General features: G+C 45.7%; 9 non-coding genes across 9 annotated transcripts; all 9 read left to right on the forward strand.

Annotated features, from left to right (window-relative positions):
• Positions 1 to 707: 707 nt before the first annotated feature.
• Positions 708 to 898, forward strand: LOC130313825 (U2 spliceosomal RNA). The gene has a single exon (XR_008861679.1). It is a non-coding gene; the product is annotated as a U2 spliceosomal RNA (small nuclear RNA).
• Positions 899 to 2,989: 2,091 nt separating this feature from the next.
• Positions 2,990 to 3,180, forward strand: LOC130313827 (U2 spliceosomal RNA). Its single transcript, XR_008861680.1, has one exon. It is a non-coding gene; the product is annotated as a U2 spliceosomal RNA (small nuclear RNA).
• A 2,077-nt stretch (positions 3,181 to 5,257) lies between these two features.
• LOC130313828 (U2 spliceosomal RNA) lies at positions 5,258 to 5,448 on the forward strand. The gene has a single exon (XR_008861681.1). It is a non-coding gene; the product is annotated as a U2 spliceosomal RNA (small nuclear RNA).
• A 2,091-nt stretch (positions 5,449 to 7,539) lies between these two features.
• LOC130313829 (U2 spliceosomal RNA) lies at positions 7,540 to 7,730 on the forward strand. Its single transcript, XR_008861682.1, has one exon. It is a non-coding gene; the product is annotated as a U2 spliceosomal RNA (small nuclear RNA).
• Positions 7,731 to 9,807: 2,077 nt separating this feature from the next.
• Positions 9,808 to 9,998, forward strand: LOC130313830 (U2 spliceosomal RNA). The gene has a single exon (XR_008861683.1). It is a non-coding gene; the product is annotated as a U2 spliceosomal RNA (small nuclear RNA).
• A 4,938-nt stretch (positions 9,999 to 14,936) lies between these two features.
• On the forward strand, positions 14,937 to 15,127 carry LOC130313831 (U2 spliceosomal RNA). The gene has a single exon (XR_008861684.1). It is a non-coding gene; the product is annotated as a U2 spliceosomal RNA (small nuclear RNA).
• A 2,090-nt stretch (positions 15,128 to 17,217) lies between these two features.
• On the forward strand, positions 17,218 to 17,408 carry LOC130313832 (U2 spliceosomal RNA). The gene has a single exon (XR_008861685.1). It is a non-coding gene; the product is annotated as a U2 spliceosomal RNA (small nuclear RNA).
• Positions 17,409 to 19,489: 2,081 nt separating this feature from the next.
• LOC130313833 (U2 spliceosomal RNA) lies at positions 19,490 to 19,680 on the forward strand. The gene has a single exon (XR_008861686.1). It is a non-coding gene; the product is annotated as a U2 spliceosomal RNA (small nuclear RNA).
• A 2,086-nt stretch (positions 19,681 to 21,766) lies between these two features.
• Positions 21,767 to 21,957, forward strand: LOC130313834 (U2 spliceosomal RNA). The gene has a single exon (XR_008861687.1). It is a non-coding gene; the product is annotated as a U2 spliceosomal RNA (small nuclear RNA).
• The last annotated feature ends 220 nt before the right edge of the window (positions 21,958 to 22,177 follow it).

Here is a 22,177-nt window from a genome sequence, read left to right on the forward strand (position 1 = left end):
CTGTTTGGTGATGTCGTCTATTATGGCCTTCATAGAAGCAACAGGAGATTGTTGCATCCATCTAGAACCCTCAGAACTACAGTGCTATGATGTCACTCACTTCCACAGGCCTTGCAGAGTGTAAACAACAACAACCCAGCTTTGTTGTGTATGTAACCATAGGGATTTGTGATGTCACCTAGAACCTTCACAGCAGCGACAGCTTTATGAGGAGCATCAGCACTGCTCTGCCTGAGCAGAACCATCACCGCCATAGGTTGTCAAATAACCCGGGTTTAACCCACACAGGTAAGTCCAATTGGGTGCAGGCATGTCCTCTATGCTTACAGCTTCCCGTGGGTGTTGGTTTGATACCGTTTGGGGACAGCCAAGGAGGCATCTGCAGGCAACAAAGGTAGGTGTGTGCTTGTGTGTGTGTTTCCTATGCAGATCCTAAGCCCAGTGTCACATGCAAGTAGGAGGAGTAAGAAGGGTTCCTGGCAAATCCGGGTTATGGATTGCATTTAAAAAGGCCCCGTGGGAGTGCAATGGGCCCCTGTCTTGCTGCTTAGCAATAATGGTATGGGTTTAGGTTCTGCTGTGTGTACTGGTGGTTGACTGCCCCCCAGCCCAGAGTGTGCATGGAAAATTGTCTGGCAGCCTCCCTGACAGCAAGCAGTGATAGTGCCCATGAAGGGCACCTTGTTGGGCCCGCCCCTTTCACGGTTATCGCTTCTCGGCCTTTTGGCTAAGATCAAGTGTAGTATCTGTTCTTATCAGTTTAATATCTGATACGTCCCCTATCTGGGGACCATATATTAAATGGATTTTTGAGAACGGGGGCCGATTTCGAAGCTTGCTTCCGTCGCCCTATGCATTGACCCGATATGGCAGTATCTTCGGGTACAGTGCACCACCCCCTTACAGGGTTAAAAAGAAAGATTCCTACTTTCATTGCTACCTGCTTGCTGGCTAGCCAGCTAGCCAGCCCTGTGGGCCTTGCTGCTGCTGCAGCCAAAAAACAAAAGGTGGTGCTGCTGCTGCTTCTGCTGCTTCTGCTTCTGCTTGTGTCTGGCCGCTGTTGGAGCGTCCAGGCACAGGACTTCTGCTGCTGCTGACTAAATGGCCTCCTTAATTGGATCATTTGAGTAGCCAGCACACCTGTGCAGGTAGGGCATGACATGATAGGCAGCTGCCTTGATAGCGGGTGGGTGCTGAATGTTCCTAATTGACAAAATAAGATTAATGCTTATGAAGAAATATAAAATCTCATCCCTTCCCCAATATCGCGCCACACCCCTACCCCTTAATTCCCTGGTTGAACTTGATGGACATATGTCTTTTTTCGACCGTACTAACTATGTAACTATGTAACATAACATGGGGGGGGGGGGGGGTCTCCTGGCTGTTCACACAGGTGTGTCATTGCTGTACATTGACCATGCATTGCTTCTGTGGTATTGCAAAGGCAAAGACAAATGCTTCCAGCCATCCATTGCACTAATGGATTGGTCATCAGCTGGCTGTCTATGTCCCGCATCAATATAGACCAAAGTACAGAGGGTTAGGCTATGCTATTGTGCACCTACCTGATGCATCAGAAGGTGCGAGGCCCTTGCTAAATTCTGTGCACAGACTTTGAGATCTATACTTTAGACTGTATCTAAACCTGCTCCAACATGGACTGACATTCTGGCCTACTTTCAGCCGATGCGACTTGTCTGTCGCTGAACAGTCGCTTTTTATGTATTCAGCACCTATGTATAATGTTGTAAAAATGCTCTAGAAGCTAAAGTCGCAGAAATGTCACACATATTTGGCCTGCAACTTTCTGTGCGACAAATTCAGACAGGAAAAATCAGTATAAATCCTTAGAAAATTATCCCCCAGTGTCTCCATCTGCTGGCGGTATTGAATAAGCATTGCTGCACTGATGGGGTATGCATTAGACGAAAAAAAAGAAGAAAAAGAAGAATAATACGCCCAGAAAAGAGGCGAAAAGGAGAAAAACGTAAAAAAACGTGAAAAAAAAGTAAGAGGAAGAGAAGGGAAAAAAAAGGTGGAAATGGGTTTAAAAGTGATTTCGGCGGAGAAATATATATATATATATATATATATATATATATATATATATATACGCGCACACACACACATATATATAAACGTATTCTCCGTTGAGATATTGCAGCCGCTGCTGTGTCCAGGCCCAGGAGCCTTAGCACTGTGCTGTGATGTCACTCAATACCACTGACATCACTAGGTGTAAACAACATCTCTCCTTTGCTGTGTATGTGACTATGGAGCTGTTTGGTGATGTCGTCTATTATGGCCTTCATAGAAGCAACAGGAGATTGTTGCATCCATCTAGAACCCTCAGAACTACAGTGCTATGATGTCACTCACTTCCACAGGCCTTGCAGAGTGTAAACAACAACAACCCAGCTTTGTTGTGTATGTAACCATAGGGATTTGTGATGTCACCTAGAACCTTCACAGCAGCGACAGCTTTATGAGGAGCATCAGCACTGCTCTGCCTGAGCAGAACCATCACCGCCATAGGTTGTCAAATAACCCGGGTTTAACCCACACAGGTAAGTCCAATGGGGTGCAGGCATGTCCTCTATGCTTACAGCTTCCCGTGGGTGTTGGTTTGATACCGTTTGGGGACAGCCAAGGAGGCATCTGCAGGCAACAAAGGTAGGTGTGTGCTTGTGTGTGTGTTTCCTATGCAGATCCTAAGCCCAGTGTCACATGCAAGTAGGAGGAGTAAGAAGGGTTCCTGGCAAATCCGGGTTATGGATTGCATTTAAAAAGGCCCCGTGGGAGTGCAATGGGCCCCTGTCTTGCTGCTTAGCAATAATGGTATGGGTTTAGGTTCTGCTGTGTGTACTGGTGGTTGACTGCCCCCCAGCCCAGAGTGTGCATGGAAAATTGTCTGGCAGCCTCCCTGACAGCAAGCAGTGATAGTGCCCATGAAGGGCACCTTGTTGGGCCCGCCCCTTTCACGGTTATCGCTTCTCGGCCTTTTGGCTAAGATCAAGTGTAGTATCTGTTCTTATCAGTTTAATATCTGATACGTCCCCTATCTGGGGACCATATATTAAATGGATTTTTGAGAACGGGGGCCGATTTCGAAGCTTGCTTCCGTCGCCCTATGCATTGACCCGATATGGCAGTATCTTCGGGTACAGTGCACCACCCCCTTACAGGGTTAAAAAGAAAGATTCCTACTTTCATTGCTACCTGCTTGCTGGCTAGCCAGCTAGCCAGCTAGCCAGCCCTGTGGGCCTTGCTGCTGCTGCAGCCAAAAAACAAAAGGTGGTGCTGCTGCTGCTTCTGCTGCTTCTGCTTCTGCTTGTGTCTGGCCGCTGTTGGAGCGTCCAGGCACAGGACTTCTGCTGCTGCTGACTAAATGGCCTCCTTAATTGGATCATTTGAGTAGCCAGCACACCTGTGCAGGTAGGGCATGACATGATAGGCAGCTGCCTTGATAGCGGGTGGGTGCTGAATGTTCCTAATTGACAAAATAAGATTAATGCTTATGAAGAAATATAAAATCTCATCCCTTCCCCAATATCGCGCCACACCCCTACCCCTTAATTCCCTGGTTGAACTTGATGGACATATGTCTTTTTTCGACCGTACTAACTATGTAACTATGTAACATAACATGGGGGGGGGGGGGTCTCCTGGCTGTTCACACAGGTGTGTCATTGCTGTACATTGACCATGCATTGCTTCTGTGGTATTGCAAAGGCAAAGACAAATGCTTCCAGCCATCCATTGCACTAATGGATTGGTCATCAGCTGGCTGTCTATGTCCCGCATCAATATAGACCAAAGTACAGAGGGTTAGGCTATGCTATTGTGCACCTACCTGATGCATCAGAAGGTGCGAGGCCCTTGCTAAATTCTGTGCACAGACTTTGAGATCTATACTTTAGACTGTATCTAAACCTGCTCCAACATGGACTGACATTCTGGCCTACTTTCAGCCGATGCGACTTGTCTGTCGCTGAACAGTCGCTTTTATGTATTCAGCACCTATGTATAATGTTGTAAAAATGCTCTAGAAGCTAAAGTCGCAGAAATGTCACACATATTTGGCCTGCAACTTTCTGTGCGACAAATTCAGACAGGAAAAATCAGTATAAATCCTTAGAAAATTATCCCCCAGTGTCTCCATCTGCTGGCGGTATTGAATAAGCATTGCTGCACTGATGGGGTATGCATTAGACGAAAAAAAAGAAGAAAAAGAAGAATAATACGCCCAGAAAAGAGGCGAAAAGGAGAAAAACGTAAAAAAACGTGAAAAAAAAGTAAGAGGAAGAGAAGGGAAAAAAAGGTGGAAATGGGTTTAAAAGTGATTTCGGCGGAGAAATATATATATATATATATATATATACGCGCACACACACACATATATATAAACGTATTCTCCGTTGAGATATTGCAGCCGCTGCTGTGTCCAGGCCCAGGAGCCTTAGCACTGTGCTGTGATGTCACTCAATACCACTGACATCACTAGGTGTAAACAACATCTCTCCTTTGCTGTGTATGTGACTATGGAGCTGTTTGGTGATGTCGTCTATTATGGCCTTCATAGAAGCAACAGGAGATTGTTGCATCCATCTAGAACCCTCAGAACTACAGTGCTATGATGTCACTCACTTCCACAGGCCTTGCAGAGTGTAAACAACAACAACCCAGCTTTGTTGTGTATGTAACCATAGGGATTTGTGATGTCACCTAGAACCTTCACAGCAGCGACAGCTTTATGAGGAGCATCAGCACTGCTCTGCCTGAGCAGAACCATCACCGCCATAGGTTGTCAAATAACCCGGGTTTAACCCACACAGGTAAGTCCAATTGGGTGCAGGCATGTCCTCTATGCTTACAGCTTCCCGTGGGTGTTGGTTTGATACCGTTTGGGGACAGCCAAGGAGGCATCTGCAGGCAACAAAGGTAGGTGTGTGCTTGTGTGTGTGTTTCCTATGCAGATCCTAAGCCCAGTGTCACATGCAAGTAGGAGGAGTAAGAAGGGTTCCTGGCAAATCCGGGTTATGGATTGCATTTAAAAAGGCCCCGTGGGAGTGCAATGGGCCCCTGTCTTGCTGCTTAGCAATAATGGTATGGGTTTAGGTTCTGCTGTGTGTACTGGTGGTTGACTGCCCCCCAGCCCAGAGTGTGCATGGAAAATTGTCTGGCAGCCTCCCTGACAGCAAGCAGTGATAGTGCCCATGAAGGGCACCTTGTTGGGCCCGCCCCTTTCACGGTTATCGCTTCTCGGCCTTTTGGCTAAGATCAAGTGTAGTATCTGTTCTTATCAGTTTAATATCTGATACGTCCCCTATCTGGGGACCATATATTAAATGGATTTTTGAGAACGGGGGCCGATTTCGAAGCTTGCTTCCGTCGCCCTATGCATTGACCCGATATGGCAGTATCTTCGGGTACAGTGCACCACCCCCTTACAGGGTTAAAAAGAAAGATTCCTACTTTCATTGCTACCTGCTTGCTGGCTAGCCAGCTAGCCAGCCCTGTGGGCCTTGCTGCTGCTGCAGCCAAAAAACAAAAGGTGGTGCTGCTGCTGCTTCTGCTGCTTCTGCTTCTGCTTGTGTCTGGCCGCTGTTGGAGCGTCCAGGCACAGGACTTCTGCTGCTGCTGACTAAATGGCCTCCTTAATTGGATCATTTGAGTAGCCAGCACACCTGTGCAGGTAGGGCATGACATGATAGGCAGCTGCCTTGATAGCGGGTGGGTGCTGAATGTTCCTAATTGACAAAATAAGATTAATGCTTATGAAGAAATATAAAATCTCATCCCTTCCCCAATATCGCGCCACACCCCTACCCCTTAATTCCCTGGTTGAACTTGATGGACATATGTCTTTTTTCGACCGTACTAACTATGTAACTATGTAACATAACATGGGGGGGGGGGGGGGTCTCCTGGCTGTTCACACAGGTGTGTCATTGCTGTACATTGACCATGCATTGCTTCTGTGGTATTGCAAAGGCAAAGACAAATGCTTCCAGCCATCCATTGCACTAATGGATTGGTCATCAGCTGGCTGTCTATGTCCCGCATCAATATAGACCAAAGTACAGAGGGTTAGGCTATGCTATTGTGCACCTACCTGATGCATCAGAAGGTGCGAGGCCCTTGCTAAATTCTGTGCACAGACTTTGAGATCTATACTTTAGACTGTATCTAAACCTGCTCCAACATGGACTGACATTCTGGCCTACTTTCAGCCGATGCGACTTGTCTGTCGCTGAACAGTCGCTTTTTATGTATTCAGCACCTATGTATAATGTTGTAAAAATGCTCTAGAAGCTAAAGTCGCAGAAATGTCACACATATTTGGCCTGCAACTTTCTGTGCGACAAATTCAGACAGGAAAAATCAGTATAAATCCTTAGAAAATTATCCCCCAGTGTCTCCATCTGCTGGCGGTATTGAATAAGCATTGCTGCACTGATGGGGTATGCATTAGACGAAAAAAAAGAAGAAAAAGAAGAATAATACGCCCAGAAAAGAGGCGAAAAGGAGAAAAACGTAAAAAAACGTGAAAAAAAAGTAAGAGGAAGAGAAGGGAAAAAAAAGGTGGAAATGGGTTTAAAAGTGATTTCGGCGGAGAAATATATATATATATATATATATATATATATATATATATATATACGCGCACACACACACATATATATAAACGTATTCTCCGTTGAGATATTGCAGCCGCTGCTGTGTCCAGGCCCAGGAGCCTTAGCACTGTGCTGTGATGTCACTCAATACCACTGACATCACTAGGTGTAAACAACATCTCTCCTTTGCTGTGTATGTGACTATGGAGCTGTTTGGTGATGTCGTCTATTATGGCCTTCATAGAAGCAACAGGAGATTGTTGCATCCATCTAGAACCCTCAGAACTACAGTGCTATGATGTCACTCACTTCCACAGGCCTTGCAGAGTGTAAACAACAACAACCCAGCTTTGTTGTGTATGTAACCATAGGGATTTGTGATGTCACCTAGAACCTTCACAGCAGCGACAGCTTTATGAGGAGCATCAGCACTGCTCTGCCTGAGCAGAACCATCACCGCCATAGGTTGTCAAATAACCCGGGTTTAACCCACACAGGTAAGTCCAATGGGGTGCAGGCATGTCCTCTATGCTTACAGCTTCCCGTGGGTGTTGGTTTGATACCGTTTGGGGACAGCCAAGGAGGCATCTGCAGGCAACAAAGGTAGGTGTGTGCTTGTGTGTGTGTTTCCTATGCAGATCCTAAGCCCAGTGTCACATGCAAGTAGGAGGAGTAAGAAGGGTTCCTGGCAAATCCGGGTTATGGATTGCATTTAAAAAGGCCCCGTGGGAGTGCAATGGGCCCCTGTCTTGCTGCTTAGCAATAATGGTATGGGTTTAGGTTCTGCTGTGTGTACTGGTGGTTGACTGCCCCCCAGCCCAGAGTGTGCATGGAAAATTGTCTGGCAGCCTCCCTGACAGCAAGCAGTGATAGTGCCCATGAAGGGCACCTTGTTGGGCCCGCCCCTTTCACGGTTATCGCTTCTCGGCCTTTTGGCTAAGATCAAGTGTAGTATCTGTTCTTATCAGTTTAATATCTGATACGTCCCCTATCTGGGGACCATATATTAAATGGATTTTTGAGAACGGGGGCCGATTTCGAAGCTTGCTTCCGTCGCCCTATGCATTGACCCGATATGGCAGTATCTTCGGGTACAGTGCACCACCCCCTTACAGGGTTAAAAAGAAAGATTCCTACTTTCATTGCTACCTGCTTGCTGGCTAGCCAGCTAGCCAGCTAGCCAGCCCTGTGGGCCTTGCTGCTGCTGCAGCCAAAAAACAAAAGGTGGTGCTGCTGCTGCTTCTGCTGCTTCTGCTTCTGCTTGTGTCTGGCCGCTGTTGGAGCGTCCAGGCACAGGACTTCTGCTGCTGCTGACTAAATGGCCTCCTTAATTGGATCATTTGAGTAGCCAGCACACCTGTGCAGGTAGGGCATGACATGATAGGCAGCTGCCTTGATAGCGGGTGGGTGCTGAATGTTCCTAATTGACAAAATAAGATTAATGCTTATGAAGAAATATAAAATCTCATCCCTTCCCCAATATCGCGCCACACCCCTACCCCTTAATTCCCTGGTTGAACTTGATGGACATATGTCTTTTTTCGACCGTACTAACTATGTAACTATGTAACATAACATGGGGGGGGGGGGGTCTCCTGGCTGTTCACACAGGTGTGTCATTGCTGTACATTGACCATGCATTGCTTCTGTGGTATTGCAAAGGCAAAGACAAATGCTTCCAGCCATCCATTGCACTAATGGATTGGTCATCAGCTGGCTGTCTATGTCCCGCATCAATATAGACCAAAGTACAGAGGGTTAGGCTATGCTATTGTGCACCTACCTGATGCATCAGAAGGTGCGAGGCCCTTGCTAAATTCTGTGCACAGACTTTGAGATCTATACTTTAGACTGTATCTAAACCTGCTCCAACATGGACTGACATTCTGGCCTACTTTCAGCCGATGCGACTTGTCTGTCGCTGAACAGTCGCTTTTATGTATTCAGCACCTATGTATAATGTTGTAAAAATGCTCTAGAAGCTAAAGTCGCAGAAATGTCACACATATTTGGCCTGCAACTTTCTGTGCGACAAATTCAGACAGGAAAAATCAGTATAAATCCTTAGAAAATTATCCCCCAGTGTCTCCATCTGCTGGCGGTATTGAATAAGCATTGCTGCACTGATGGGGTATGCATTAGACGAAAAAAAAGAAGAAAAAGAAGAATAATACGCCCAGAAAAGAGGCGAAAAGGAGAAAAACGTAAAAAAACGTGAAAAAAAAGTAAGAGGAAGAGAAGGGAAAAAAAGGTGGAAATGGGTTTAAAAGTGATTTCGGCGGAGAAATATATATATATATATATATATATACGCGCACACACACACATATATATAAACGTATTCTCCGTTGAGATATTGCAGCCGCTGCTGTGTCCAGGCCCAGGAGCCTTAGCACTGTGCTGTGATGTCACTCAATACCACTGACATCACTAGGTGTAAACAACATCTCTCCTTTGCTGTGTATGTGACTATGGAGCTGTTTGGTGATGTCGTCTATTATGGCCTTCATAGAAGCAACAGGAGATTGTTGCATCCATCTAGAACCCTCAGAACTACAGTGCTATGATGTCACTCACTTCCACAGGCCTTGCAGAGTGTAAACAACAACAACCCAGCTTTGTTGTGTATGTAACCATAGGGATTTGTGATGTCACCTAGAACCTTCACAGCAGCGACAGCTTTATGAGGAGCATCAGCACTGCTCTGCCTGAGCAGAACCATCACCGCCATAGGTTGTCAAATAACCCGGGTTTAACCCACACAGGTAAGTCCAATGGGGTGCAGGCATGTCCTCTATGCTTACAGCTTCCCGTGGGTGTTGGTTTGATACCGTTTGGGGACAGCCAAGGAGGCATCTGCAGGCAACAAAGGTAGGTGTGTGCTTGTGTGTGTGTTTCCTATGCAGATCCTAAGCCCAGTGTCACATGCAAGTAGGAGGAGTAAGAAGGGTTCCTGGCAAATCCGGGTTATGGATTGCATTTAAAAAGGCCCCGTGGGAGTGCAATGGGCCCCTGTCTTGCTGCTTAGCAATAATGGTATGGGTTTAGGTTCTGCTGTGTGTACTGGTGGTTGACTGCCCCCCAGCCCAGAGTGTGCATGGAAAATTGTCTGGCAGCCTCCCTGACAGCAAGCAGTGATAGTGCCCATGAAGGGCACCTTGTTGGGCCCGCCCCTTTCACGGTTATCGCTTCTCGGCCTTTTGGCTAAGATCAAGTGTAGTATCTGTTCTTATCAGTTTAATATCTGATACGTCCCCTATCTGGGGACCATATATTAAATGGATTTTTGAGAACGGGGGCCGATTTCGAAGCTTGCTTCCGTCGCCCTATGCATTGACCCGATATGGCAGTATCTTCGGGTACAGTGCACCACCCCCTTACAGGGTTAAAAAGAAAGATTCCTACTTTCATTGCTACCTGCTTGCTGGCTAGCCAGCTAGCCAGCCCTGTGGGCCTTGCTGCTGCTGCAGCCAAAAAACAAAAGGTGGTGCTGCTGCTGCTTCTGCTGCTTCTGCTTCTGCTTGTGTCTGGCCGCTGTTGGAGCGTCCAGGCACAGGACTTCTGCTGCTGCTGACTAAATGGCCTCCTTAATTGGATCATTTGAGTAGCCAGCACACCTGTGCAGGTAGGGCATGACATGATAGGCAGCTGCCTTGATAGCGGGTGGGTGCTGAATGTTCCTAATTGACAAAATAAGATTAATGCTTATGAAGAAATATAAAATCTCATCCCTTCCCCAATATCGCGCCACACCCCTACCCCTTAATTCCCTGGTTGAACTTGATGGACATATGTCTTTTTTCGACCGTACTAACTATGTAACTATGTAACATAACATGGGGGGGGGGGGGGTCTCCTGGCTGTTCACACAGGTGTGTCATTGCTGTACATTGACCATGCATTGCTTCTGTGGTATTGCAAAGGCAAAGACAAATGCTTCCAGCCATCCATTGCACTAATGGATTGGTCATCAGCTGGCTGTCTATGTCCCGCATCAATATAGACCAAAGTACAGAGGGTTAGGCTATGCTATTGTGCACCTACCTGATGCATCAGAAGGTGCGAGGCCCTTGCTAAATTCTGTGCACAGACTTTGAGATCTATACTTTAGACTGTATCTAAACCTGCTCCAACATGGACTGACATTCTGGCCTACTTTCAGCCGATGCGACTTGTCTGTCGCTGAACAGTCGCTTTTTATGTATTCAGCACCTATGTATAATGTTGTAAAAATGCTCTAGAAGCTAAAGTCGCAGAAATGTCACACATATTTGGCCTGCAACTTTCTGTGCGACAAATTCAGACAGGAAAAATCAGTATAAATCCTTAGAAAATTATCCCCCAGTGTCTGGCATCTCTTCTTTGAATGAAAGATTGTGTTCATGGATTGACACCTTACTTCAACCCCTTGTTGTCACCATGCCTGGTTTTTTGAGGGACACTAAACATGTACTGGCCGCTTTTAGTCAAATTGAATGGGGATCTAATTTTTCATGGGTCACGGCAGATGTCTCTGCATTATATTCAGTTATTCCCCATGACAAAGCAGTCACTGCATTAACATGGTTTCTGTCTACATACTCACAATACCCCAGTCACCTCCAGGAATACATTGTCATATGTGTCGAATTTTTACTTTCTCATAATTATTTCATGTTTGACGATGTATACTACCTGCAGGTCACCGGAGCTGCTATGGGGGCGAAATTCTCCCCTTCTCTCGCCAACATATATATGTGTTGGTGGGAGAAGGGGATTCTTTTCGCCCCCAACAATCCTTTTTTTAATTGCATTCGGTGGTATGGCCGCTACATTGATGACCTCCTGTTTATCTGGGGGTCCGATGTGGCGGCAGATGACACCTTCACTCAATTCTTGAATGACAATCAGATAGGACTTAAATTTACAGTCTCCTTTAGTACAAGCACCATTTCCTTTTTGGATCTTTACCTGAAGGGCGATCATGTCTCTAAATCCATTGTTACCACCACATTTCGTAAAGAATCAGCATCTAACACGATTTTGCATTCCTCATCTTGCCATCCCCCCCACGTGATCCGCAATCTTCCCGTGGGGGAGATGATAAGAGCTAGAAGAAATTGCTCTTCATTGGAGCTCTTTCACAGGGAGGCGGACATTATTGAGGCACGTCTTAGATGCAGAGGTTATCCAAAATGGAGCATAGAGAGAGCGAGGCAAATTGCACTAAACAAAAATCGTTCCCAATTAATTTCCTCTGCCCCTATAGTACATAACAATCCAGAGTCTAGTAGCACAGTTATACCGGAAAATTCACCACAGCAATTACAAAAAAGCAAAAAGCCAGTCATGTTTGTCACCCAATACAGCAGTGATTATAATACCATCTGTCGCCTAGTCCACAAATATATACCTATTATTACAGGTGATCCATTATACAGTTCCATTATGGACTCAGGCTACAGATGTGTCTCTAGAAAAGCTCCCACCTTGGGACAAAAATTATCCCCGAGTCTTTTCACAAGCACCAGGCCCACTGCACAAACATGGCTTACCACCAAGGGCTCATACAAATGTGGACATAAAATATGCATTTGTTGTAAATTCATGCACAGTGTTGTAGAATTTAGTTCTTATTCCACTGGAAAAAAATATAAAATACAACAATATATAAATTGCAATACTATGCATGTCATTTACATGTTCTCCTGTACTATCTGCAAACTCCAATATGTTGGATGCACCTCCAATTCCCTCAAAACTAGGACCAGGAAGCACATCTCAGACATTGCCCATTTTAACTCCCGACACACATCAATGGTATCCCAGCACTGTGCTCGAGTACACCAGGGAGATTATTCTTCCATGATCTTATGCGGAATTGAAAAAGTTATTCCACCTAAAAGAGGGGGTGATTTCAGACAAAAATTGTTAGACCGCGAGGTCTATTGGATTATGGAATTAGACTGTAGATTTCCCAAGGGCCTTAACCGTAGACAGGATGTGATTTTACATTACTAATATTTAAATAAATTTTTCATTATGAATATGCAATTGAAACTATTTATGACATCCATGTCCACGATTACGACCCCATGTCTCTCAATGCCTCTCCTTTCTAATGGTTTTATGGTTATTGTAATTCACATCTGTATACTTTTGTATATACTACATATGCCCATACAATATATTTGGAAATTTATACCTTCTGTTATATTTGTATATTAGAGAAATTTACATACCTGTAACCAGTTTGGGCCATTTCTATATATCTATTATTATATTAATTTTTATATAGCTATATCTCAAAAAATGTTTGTTGTCAGTATTTTAAACTGTGTTTATTTCTATATGTATACACATGTCTTTGTATTTCTACTACGGGATCTGGTGGGCGTGATTACACCAGGTGTTCACCTGGGTGTTCCCCTCCACCACTTCCCATAAAAGAATGGCCATTTCTTTTGTATCTTTGTATGAATAAGGCTGGTTTTTCCGGCTGAAACGCGTTACCTTGTGTCCTGCTGTCCTATGGCTTGAATCTACAATAAATTTTGGCTTTTATTGCACGTTATCCTGCGCTGGACCATCTATTTCTTCATTGCTATCCTGGTGTTGGTTCACACGGTGCCGTGCGACAGGCGTCTGGCTGAAAGGGTGAGCTGAGTAATCCTATACTCTTCAACTATGTAACTATGTAACATAACATGGGGGGGGGGGGGTCTCCTGGCTGTTCACACAGGTGTGTCATTGCTGTACATTGACCATGCATTGCTTCTGTGGTATTGCAAAGGCAAAGACAAATGCTTCCAGCCATCCATTGCACTAATGGATTGGTCATCAGCTGGCTGTCTATGTCCCGCATCAATATAGACCAAAGTACAGAGGGTTAGGCTATGCTATTGTGCACCTACCTGATGCATCAGAAGGTGCGAGGCCCTTGCTAAATTCTGTGCACAGACTTTGAGATCTATACTTTAGACTGTATCTAAACCTGCTCCAACATGGACTGACATTCTGGCCTACTTTCAGCCGATGCGACTTGTCTGTCGCTGAACAGTCGCTTTTTATGTATTCAGCACCTATGTATAATGTTGTAAAAATGCTCTAGAAGCTAAAGTCGCAGAAATGTCACACATATTTGGCCTGCAACTTTCTGTGCGACAAATTCAGACAGGAAAAATCAGTATAAATCCTTAGAAAATTATCCCCCAGTGTCTCCATCTGCTGGCGGTATTGAATAAGCATTGCTGCACTGATGGGGTATGCATTAGACGAAAAAAAAGAAGAAAAAGAAGAATAATACGCCCAGAAAAGAGGCGAAAAGGAGAAAAACGTAAAAAAACGTGAAAAAAAAGTAAGAGGAAGAGAAGGGGAAAAAAGGTGGAAATGGGTTTAAAAGTGATTTCGGCGGAGAAATATATATATATATATATATATATATATATATATATATATATACGCGCACACACACACATATATATAAACGTATTCTCCGTTGAGATATTGCAGCCGCTGCTGTGTCCAGGCCCAGGAGCCTTAGCACTGTACTGTGATGTCACTCAATACCACTGACATCACTAGGTGTAAACAACATCTCTCCTTTGCTGTGTATGTGACTATGGAGCTGTTTGGTGATGTCGTCTATTATGGCCTTCATAGAAGCAACAGGAGATTGTTGCATCCATCTAGAACCCTCAGAACTACAGTGCTATGATGTCACTCACTTCCACAGGCCTTGCAGAGTGTAAACAACAACAACCCAGCTTTGTTGTGTATGTAACCATAGGGATTTGTGATGTCACCTAGAACCTTCACAGCAGCGACAGCTTTATGAGGAGCATCAGCACTGCTCTGCCTGAGCAGAACCATCACCGCCATAGGTTGTCAAATAACCCGGGTTTAACCCACACAGGTAAGTCCAATGGGGTGCAGGCATGTCCTCTATGCTTACAGCTTCCCGTGGGTGTTGGTTTGATACCGTTTGGGGACAGCCAAGGAGGCATCTGCAGGCAACAAAGGTAGGTGTGTGCTTGTGTGTGTGTTTCCTATGCAGATCCTAAGCCCAGTGTCACATGCAAGTAGGAGGAGTAAGAAGGGTTCCTGGCAAATCCGGGTTATGGATTGCATTTAAAAAGGCCCCGTGGGAGTGCAATGGGCCCCTGTCTTGCTGCTTAGCAATAATGGTATGGGTTTAGGTTCTGCTGTGTGTACTGGTGGTTGACTGCCCCCCAGCCCAGAGTGTGCATGGAAAATTGTCTGGCAGCCTCCCTGACAGCAAGCAGTGATAGTGCCCATGAAGGGCACCTTGTTGGGCCCGCCCCTTTCACGGTTATCGCTTCTCGGCCTTTTGGCTAAGATCAAGTGTAGTATCTGTTCTTATCAGTTTAATATCTGATACGTCCCCTATCTGGGGACCATATATTAAATGGATTTTTGAGAACGGGGGCCGATTTCGAAGCTTGCTTCCGTCGCCCTATGCATTGACCCGATATGGCAGTATCTTCGGGTACAGTGCACCACCCCCTTACAGGGTTAAAAAGAAAGATTCCTACTTTCATTGCTACCTGCTTGCTGGCTAGCCAGCTAGCCAGCCCTGTGGGCCTTGCTGCTGCTGCAGCCAAAAAACAAAAGGTGGTGCTGCTGCTGCTTCTGCTGCTTCTGCTTCTGCTTGTGTCTGGCCGCTGTTGGAGCGTCCAGGCACAGGACTTCTGCTGCTGCTGACTAAATGGCCTCCTTAATTGGATCATTTGAGTAGCCAGCACACCTGTGCAGGTAGGGCATGACATGATAGGCAGCTGCCTTGATAGCGGGTGGGTGCTGAATGTTCCTAATTGACAAAATAAGATTAATGCTTATGAAGAAATATAAAATCTCATCCCTTCCCCAATATCGCGCCACACCCCTACCCCTTAATTCCCTGGTTGAACTTGATGGACATATGTCTTTTTTCGACCGTACTAACTATGTAACTATGTAACATAACATGGGGGGGGGGGGGGGTCTCCTGGCTGTTCACACAGGTGTGTCATTGCTGTACATTGACCATGCATTGCTTCTGTGGTATTGCAAAGGCAAAGACAAATGCTTCCAGCCATCCATTGCACTAATGGATTGGTCATCAGCTGGCTGTCTATGTCCCGCATCAATATAGACCAAAGTACAGAGGGTTAGGCTATGCTATTGTGCACCTACCTGATGCATCAGAAGGTGCGAGGCCCTTGCTAAATTCTGTGCACAGACTTTGAGATCTATACTTTAGACTGTATCTAAACCTGCTCCAACATGGACTGACATTCTGGCCTACTTTCAGCCGATGCGACTTGTCTGTCGCTGAACAGTCGCTTTTTATGTATTCAGCACCTATGTATAATGTTGTAAAAATGCTCTAGAAGCTAAAGTCGCAGAAATGTCACACATATTTGGCCTGCAACTTTCTGTGCGACAAATTCAGACAGGAAAAATCAGTATAAATCCTTAGAAAATTATCCCCCAGTGTCTCCATCTGCTGGTGGTATTGAATAAGCATTGCTGCACTGATGGGGTATGCATTAGACGAAAAAAAAGAAGAAAAAGAAGAATAATACGCCCAGAAAAGAGGCGAAAAGGAGAAAAACGTAAAAAAATGTGAAAAAAAAGTAAGAGGAAGAGAAGGGAAAAAAAGTTGGAAATGGGTTTAAAAGTGATTTCGGCGGAGAAATATATATATATATATATATATATATATATATATATATATATACGCGCACACACACACATATATATAAACGTATTCTCCGTTGAGATATTGCAGCCGCTGCTGTGTCCAGGCCCAGGAGCCTTAGCACTGTGCTGTGATGTCACTCAATACCACTGACATCACTAGGTGTAAACAACATCTCTCCTTTGCTGTGTATGTGACTATGGAGCTGTTTGGTGATGTCGTCTATTATGGCCTTCATAGAAGCAACAGGAGATTGTTGCATCCATCTAGAACCCTCAGAACTACAGTGCTATGATGTCACTCACTTCCACAGGCCTTGCAGAGTGTAAACAACAACAACCCAGCTTTGTTGTGTATGTAACCATAGGGATTTGTGATGTCACCTAGAACCTTCACAGCAGCGACAGCTTTATGAGGAGCATCAGCACTGCTCTGCCTGAGCAGAACCATCACCGCCATAGGTTGTCAAATAACCCGGGTTTAACCCACACAGGTAAGTCCAATGGGGTGCAGGCATGTCCTCTATGCTTACAGCTTCCCGTGGGTGTTGGTTTGATACCGTTTGGGGACAGCCAAGGAGGCATCTGCAGGCAACAAAGGTAGGTGTGTGCTTGTGTGTGTGTTTCCTATGCAGATCCTAAGCCCAGTGTCACATGCAAGTAGGAGGAGTAAGAAGGGTTCCTGGCAAATCCGGGTTATGGATTGCATTTAAAAAGGCCCCGTGGGAGTGCAATGGGCCCCTGTCTTGCTGCTTAGCAATAATGGTATGGGTTTAGGTTCTGCTGTGTGTACTGGTGGTTGACTGCCCCCCAGCCCAGAGTGTGCATGGAAAATTGTCTGGCAGCCTCCCTGACAGCAAGCAGTGATAGTGCCCATGAAGGGCACCTTGTTGGGCCCGCCCCTTTCACGGTTATCGCTTCTCGGCCTTTTGGCTAAGATCAAGTGTAGTATCTGTTCTTATCAGTTTAATATCTGATACGTCCCCTATCTGGGGACCATATATTAAATGGATTTTTGAGAACGGGGGCCGATTTCGAAGCTTGCTTCCGTCGCCCTATGCATTGACCCGATATGGCAGTATCTTCGGGTACAGTGCACCACCCCCTTACAGGGTTAAAAAGAAAGATTCCTACTTTCATTGCTACCTGCTTGCTGGCTAGCCAGCTAGCCAGCCCTGTGGGCCTTGCTGCTGCAGCCAAAAAACAAAAGGTGGTGCTGCTGCTGCTTCTGCTGCTTCTGCTTGTGTCTGGCCGCTGTTGGAGCGTCCAGGCACAGGACTTCTGCTGCTGCTGACTAAATGGCCTCCTTAATTGGATCATTTGAGTAGCCAGCACACCTGTGCAGGTAGGGCATGACATGATAGGCAGCTGCCTTGATAGCGGGTGGGTGCTGAATGTTCCTAATTGACAAAATAAGATTAATGCTTATGAAGAAATATAAAATCTCATCCCTTCCCCAATATCGCGCCACACCCCTACCCCTTAATTCCCTGGTTGAACTTGATGGACATATGTCTTTTTTCGACCGTACTAACTATGTAACTATGTAACATAACATGGGGGGGGGGGGGGGGGTCTCCTGGCTGTTCACACAGGTGTGTCATTGCTGTACATTGACCATGCATTGCTTCTGTGGTATTGCAAAGGCAAAGACAAATGCTTCCAGCCATCCATTGCACTAATGGATTGGTCATCAGCTGGCTGTCTATGTCCCGCATCAATATAGACCAAAGTACAGAGGGTTAGGCTATGCTATTGTGCACCTACCTGATGCATCAGAAGGTGCGAGGCCCTTGCTAAATTCTGTGCACAGACTTTGAGATCTATACTTTAGACTGTATCTAAACCTGCTCCAACATGGACTGACATTCTGGCCTACTTTCAGCCGATGCGACTTGTCTGTCGCTGAACAGTCGCTTTTTATGTATTCAGCACCTATGTATAATGTTGTAAAAATGCTCTAGAAGCTAAAGTCGCAGAAATGTCACACATATTTGGCCTGCAACTTTCTGTGCGACAAATTCAGACAGGAAAAATCAGTATAAATCCTTAGAAAATTATCCCCCAGTGTCTCCATCTGCTGGCGGTATTGAATAAGCATTGCTGCACTGATGAGGTATGCATTAGACGAAAAAAAAGAAGAAAAAGAAGAATAATACGCCCAGAAAAGAGGCGAAAAGGAGAAAAACGTAAAAAAACGTGAAAAAAAAGTAAGAGGAAGAGAAGGGAAAAAAAGGTGGAAATGGGTTTAAAAGTGATTTCGGCGGAGAAATATATATATATATATATATATATATATATATATATATATACGCGCACACACACACATATATATAAACGTATTCCCCGTTGAGATATTGCAGCCGCTGCTGTGTCCAGGCCCAGGAGCCTTAGCACTGTGCTGTGATGTCACTCAATACCACTGACATCACTAGGTGTAAACAACATCTCTCCTTTGCTGTGTATGTGACTATGGAGCTGTTTGGTGATGTCGTCTATTATGGCCTTCATAGAAGCAACAGGAGATTGTTGCATCCATCTAGAACCCTCAGAACTACAGTGCTATGATGTCACTCACTTCCACAGGCCTTGCAGAGTGTAAACAACAACAACCCAGCTTTGTTGTGTATGTAACCATAGGGATTTGTGATGTCACCTAGAACCTTCACAGCAGCGACAGCTTTATGAGGAGCATCAGCACTGCTCTGCCTGAGCAGAACCATCACCGCCATAGGTTGTCAAATAACCCAGGTTTAACCCACACAGGTAAGTCCAATGGGGTGCAGGCATGTCCTCTATGCTTACAGCTTCCCGTGGGTGTTGGTTTGATACCGTTTGGGGACAGCCAAGGAGGCATCTGCAGGCAACAAAGGTAGGTGTGTGCTTGTGTGTGTGTTTCCTATGCAGATCCTAAGCCCAGTGTCACATGCAAGTAGGAGGAGTAAGAAGGGTTCCTGGCAAATCCGGGTTATGGATTGCATTTAAAAAGGCCCCGTGGGAGTGCAATGGGCCCCTGTCTTGCTGCTTAGCAATAATGGTATGGGTTTAGGTTCTGCTGTGTGTACTGGTGGTTGACTGCCCCCCAGCCCAGAGTGTGCATGGAAAATTGTCTGGCAGCCTCCCTGACAGCAAGCAGTGATAGTGCCCATGAAGGGCACCTTGTTGGGCCCGCCCCTTTCACGGTTATCGCTTCTCGGCCTTTTGGCTAAGATCAAGTGTAGTATCTGTTCTTATCAGTTTAATATCTGATACGTCCCCTATCTGGGGACCATATATTAAATGGATTTTTGAGAACGGGGGCCGATTTCGAAGCTTGCTTCCGTCGCCCTATGCATTGACCCGATATGGCAGTATCTTCGGGTACAGTGCACCACCCCCTTACAGGGTTAAAAAGAAAGATTCCTACTTTCATTGCTACCTGCTTGCTGGCTAGCCAGCTAGCCAGCCCTGTGGGCCTTGCTGCTGCTGCAGCCAAAAAACAAAAGGTGGTGCTGCTGCTGCTGCTTCTGCTTCTGCTTGTGTCTGGCCGCTGTTGGAGCGTCCAGGCACAGGACTTCTGCTGCTGCTGACTAAATGGCCTCCTTAATTGGATCATTTGAGTAGCCAGCACACCTGTGCAGGTAGGGCATGACATGATAGGCAGCTGCCTTGATAGCGGGTGGGTGCTGAATGTTCCTAATTGACAAAATAAGATTAATGCTTATGAAGAAATATAAAATCTCATCCCTTCCCCAATATCGCGCCACACCCCTACCCCTTAATTCCCTGGTTGAACTTGATGGACATATGTCTTTTTTCGACCGTACTAACTATGTAACTATGTAACATAACATGGGGGGGGGGGGGGGGGTCTCCTGGCTGTTCACACAGGTGTGTCATTGCTGTACATTGACCATGCATTGCTTCTGTGGTATTGCAAAGGCAAAGACAAATGCTTCCAGCCATCCATTGCACTAATGGATTGGTCATCAGCTGGCTGTCTATGTCCCGCATCAATATAGACCAAAGTACAGAGGGTTAGGCTATGCTATTGTGCACCTACCTGATGCATCAGAAGGTGCGAGGCCCTTGCTAAATTCTGTGCACAGACTTTGAGATCTATACTTTAGACTGTATCTAAACCTGCTCCAACATGGACTGACATTCTGGCCTACTTTCAGCCGATGCGACTTGTCTGTCGCTGAACAGTCGCTTTTTATGTATTCAGCACCTATGTATAATGTTGTAAAAATGCTCTAGAAGCTAAAGTCGCAGAAATGTCACACATATTTGGCCTGCAACTTTCTGTGCGACAAATTCAGACAGGAAAAATCAGTATAAATCCTTAGAAAATTATCCCCCAGTGTCTCCATCTGCTGGCGGTATTGAATAAGCATTGCTGCACTGATGGGGTATGCATTAGACGAAAAAAAAGAAGAAAAAGAAGAATAATACGCCCAGAAAAGAGGCGAAAAGGAGAAAAACGTAAAAAAACGTGAAAAAAAAGTAAGAGGAAGAGAAGGGAAAAAAAGGTGGAAATGGGTTTAAAAGTGATTTCGGCGGAGAAATATATATATATATATATATATATATATATATATATATATATACGCGCACACACACACATATATATAAACGTATTCTCCGTTGAGATATTGCAGCCGCTGCTGTGTCCAGGCCCAGGAGCCTTAGCACTGTGCTGTGATGTCACTCAATACCACTGACATCACTAGGTGTAAACAACATCTCTCCTTTGCTGTGTATGTGACTATGGAGCTGTTTGGTGATGTCGTCTATTATGGCCTTCATAGAAGCAACAGGAGATTGTTGCATCCATCTAGAACCCTCAGAACTACAGTGCTATGATGTCACTCACTTCCACAGGCCTTGCAGAGTGTAAACAACAACAACCCAGCTTTGTTGTGTATGTAACCATAGGGATTTGTGATGTCACCTAGAACCTTCACAGCAGCGACAGCTTTATGAGGAGCATCAGCACTGCTCTGCCTGAGCAGAACCATCACCGCCATAGGTTGTCAAATAACCCGGGTTTAACCCACACAGGTAAGTCCAATGGGGTGCAGGCATGTCCTCTATGCTTACAGCTTCCCGTGGGTGTTGGTTTGATACCGTTTGGGGACAGCCAAGGAGGCATCTGCAGGCAACAAAGGTAGGTGTGTGCTTGTGTGTGTGTTTCCTATGCAGATCCTAAGCCCAGTGTCACATGCAAGTAGGAGGAGTAAGAAGGGTTCCTGGCAAATCCGGGTTATGGATTGCATTTAAAAAGGCCCCGTGGGAGTGCAATGGGCCCCTGTCTTGCTGCTTAGCAATAATGGTATGGGTTTAGGTTCTGCTGTGTGTACTGGTGGTTGACTGCCCCCCAGCCCAGAGTGTGCATGGAAAATTGTCTGGCAGCCTCCCTGACAGCAAGCAGTGATAGTGCCCATGAAGGGCACCTTGTTGGGCCCGCCCCTTTCACGGTTATCGCTTCTCGGCCTTTTGGCTAAGATCAAGTGTAGTATCTGTTCTTATCAGTTTAATATCTGATACGTCCCCTATCTGGGGACCATATATTAAATGGATTTTTGAGAACGGGGGCCGATTTCGAAGCTTGCTTCCGTCGCCCTATGCATTGACCCGATATGGCAGTATCTTCGGGTACAGTGCACCACCCCCTTACAGGGTTAAAAAGAAAGATTCCTACTTTCATTGCTACCTGCTTGCTGGCTAGCCAGCTAGCCAGCCCTGTGGGCCTTGCTGCTGCTGCAGCCAAAAAACAAAAGGTGGTGCTGCTGCTGCTTCTGCTGCTTCTGCTTCTGCTTGTGTCTGGCCGCTGTTGGAGCGTCCAGGCACAGGACTTCTGCTGCTGCTGACTAAATGGCCTCCTTAATTGG

Source organism: Hyla sarda, unplaced genomic scaffold (genome assembly GCF_029499605.1).
Source record: "Hyla sarda isolate aHylSar1 unplaced genomic scaffold, aHylSar1.hap1 scaffold_1785, whole genome shotgun sequence".
Classification (NCBI taxonomy): Eukaryota; Metazoa; Chordata; class Amphibia; order Anura; family Hylidae; genus Hyla; species Hyla sarda.